General features: G+C 39.2%; 1 protein-coding gene across 1 annotated transcript in view; it reads right to left on the bottom strand.

Annotated features, from left to right (window-relative positions):
- SLC30A6 (solute carrier family 30 member 6) overlaps nt 1–3188 on the bottom strand; it is a 57470-nt gene that overhangs the window by 31928 nt on the left and 22354 nt on the right. The gene's annotated exons all lie outside the window — the stretch shown is intronic.

The following is a 3188-nucleotide window of genomic DNA, read 5'->3' as shown; positions in this document are numbered from 1 at the left end:
TGTAGCCGTCATTGTTGTTTGATTCAAACCTGCCAGCTCAGGTGTATGTGGCTGGCGCCTTAGCTGCTTGAGCCACAGGTGCTGAGCCAATAATGGTAATATATTTTATTCTAGGCAAATACAATAAATTTTAACTTGATAAGCTTTATTTAATCATTGTTAAAAGTTAAACTAAATATTAATAACACTGACAATATTCTGGATGAGATAAAATTATGTTAATTTTCCAAGTAGCATGGAGATTCACTACACCAATTACAGTATGAAATTCAAGTGACAACTATCTGTTTTAGACCCAATGAAGTAGGTTTAATTAGGAAAAACAATTTGATGAAAAGCAATCTTATTACATACTCCTATCATATGGATCCTGAACATATCAAAGTCAAGATATTTTATAATCTTTAGCAGGCCAGGGCCTGCTAAACAACAATGACAACAATAACAATAACAACAAATAGCCGTGCATTGTGGTAGGCGCCTGTGGTCACAGCTACTAGGGAGGCTGAGGCAAGAGAATCACTTAAGCCCAAGAGTTTGAGGTTGCTGTGAGCTGTGATGCCATCACAGCTGTGATGTCTACTGAGGGCGACATAGTAAGACTCTGTCTCAAAAAAAAACAAAAAAGGTAAGTACAATATCTATACTCGTATACTTGTATCCCTAGACTTTGGACAGAGAAACATCATCTCTACAGAAAGAAGGTGGCTCAAGCGAATCCATGCACAGGGAAACAGAGACAAGACAGGCTGAGTTAGAGTCTTATAGTGCTCTAGTCTTCAGGCCTAGCTAAACCTCTGCCCTCTGATTCCATGAAACACCCTCAAACCTGAAAATTAAGGATCCTCTACCCAATTGCCCCCTAAGATGCGTCCAGTGGGAGTTTGATGGCTGCAATCAAGAGATTTGGCTAATGCCCTAAGTATACTTCCCATGTGTCAGGACAAAGTTCTTACAGTCTGCTAACCTCACTCTGGATTCAAGAAATCAGGAAGAATTTAGCATTTCCACTAAAGCTAATGATTTAGTTGATTTTGAAATTGGAGTGACTGGATAAAGCCAGCCAATTAAGTGAGTCTCTGTAGTCAAAAATATAATCTTTTTTTTTTTTTTTTGAGACAAAAATCTCGGTATGTCACCCTTGGTAGAATGCTGTGGTATCACAGCTCACAGCAACTTCTCACTCTCGGGCTTATGCGATTCTCCTGCCTCAGCCTGCCAGGTAGCTGGGACTACAGGCGCCTGCCACAATGCCCAGCTATTTTTTTGTTGTTATTGTTGTAGTTGTCACTGTTGTTTAGCAGGCCCAGGTAGGGTTTGAACCTGCCTGCCTTGGTGTAGGTGGCCAGAGCCCTACCCACTGAGCAATGGGTGCCAAGCCCTTTTTGTTTTTTTAAATAAAAGATGAGGTCTTGGCTCGGTGCCTGTAGCACAATGGTTACAGGGCCAGGCACATATACAGAGGGTGGTGGGTTCAAACCCAGACTGGGTCAGCTAAACAACTGCAACAAAAAAATAGCCTGGCATTGTGGTGGGTGCCTATAGTCCCAGCTACTTGGGGGGCTGAGGCAAGAGAATCACTTAAGCCCAAGAGTTGGAGACTGCTGTGAGCTGTGACACCACAGCACTCTACCCAGGGCAACATAATGAGACTCTGTCTCAAAAAAAAAAAAAAAGAGATGAGGTCTTACTCTGTAACACATGATCATAGCTCACTGTAACCTCAGACTCCTGGCACAAGCAATCTTCCCATCTCAGCCTCCTGAGTAGCTGGGGATATGTGTGTGCCGCTATGTGCACTGCACCATGTCCAGCTAATTTTAAAAGAATATTTTGTAGTGATGGGGGTCTATGTTGCTCAGGCTGGTCCTGGGCTCAAGAAATCCTCCCACCTTGGCTTCCTAAAGTGGGAATTATAGATGTGAAGCATCACACCGAGGCCAGGAATATACTACTAAAGTTTGAATTATAAATTATAAAATTTTTCTTTAAAATCATATATAAAAAACTAAACATATACTACAAATATGGCTGAGATCCATTAATAACAAGAAACCATAAAAATTAATTTATTGTGTCTGGGTATTAATTTTTGAAAATTTTACCCTTAAAAAATGATTACAAATTTCTGAAACCTTTATTATAGTTCATCAATTTTAAGAAGTATACTTTTCATATTTTAATAACCTTGTTATTAAGATGAGTCTTACTATTTATGGTGTAATGCAGTTGAATTGACAGCATCTTTCTTTTTCTTGAGAATGTATAATTTTTTTTTTGAGACAAGAGTCTCAGTATGTCTCCCTTGATAGAGTGCTGCGGCGTCATAGCTCACAGCAACCTCAAACTCTTGGGCTCAGGTGATTCTCTTTCCTCAGCCCTCCCAAGTAGGCTGGGACTATGCCCAAATATTTTGTTGTTGCTGTCATCATTACTGTTTTAGCAGGCCCAGGCTGGGTACAAACCTATCAGCCATGGTACATGTGGCTGGCGTCCTAAGCACTGAGCTATGGGTATCGAGCCAGTTTATCTATTTTTAGTAGAGACAGGGTCTTGCTGTTGCTCAGGCTTGTCTTGAACTCAGGAGCTCAAGCAATCCACCCACCTTGGCCTCTCAGAATGCTAGGATTACAGGTGTTAGCCAACATGTCTGGCCCTAAAATAATTGTTTTATAACTGTTCATATCTAATATTTGATGAAATATAGTATATTGATCTACTTTATTTGCCATTACTATACAAATCTAATAAATCAGCACCCATTCATTGATACATTTCAATGAATTCATTTAATACATTTAATTTTACTTATATGTATAAATCAATTCTCATTAATTTCTAGTTTAATATTACCTATTAGTGTTCTGTGTTAAAACATATTTCTGGGTGGCGCCTGTGGCACAAAGGAGTAGGGCGCCAGCCCCCACACCAGAGGTGGCAGGTTCAAACCCAGCCTGGGCCAAAAACTTCAAAAAAAAAACAAACAAAAAACCCATATTTCTAACACCCATATGTAACTATACTGAGTGGAATTTATTAACATTTTTAATACTGTAAAATGAGATATCCAGCTTCTTTTATGCCTTCGATATTAGTAAAGCTCTACATGAGCCTAAATTACACCTTTCTTTTTTCTGAAATGTTATATATTAATACTTGACTCATATGAAAAAGTACAGGCTTCTAAA

Source organism: Otolemur garnettii, unplaced genomic scaffold (assembly GCF_000181295.1).
Source record: "Otolemur garnettii isolate 467f Iridium unplaced genomic scaffold, OtoGar3 scaffold00022, whole genome shotgun sequence".
In the NCBI taxonomy this organism is placed as follows: Eukaryota; Metazoa; Chordata; class Mammalia; order Primates; family Galagidae; genus Otolemur; species Otolemur garnettii.
The sequence above is the reverse complement of the archived record's forward strand: the minus strand, read 5'-3'. Positions and strand labels throughout refer to the sequence as shown.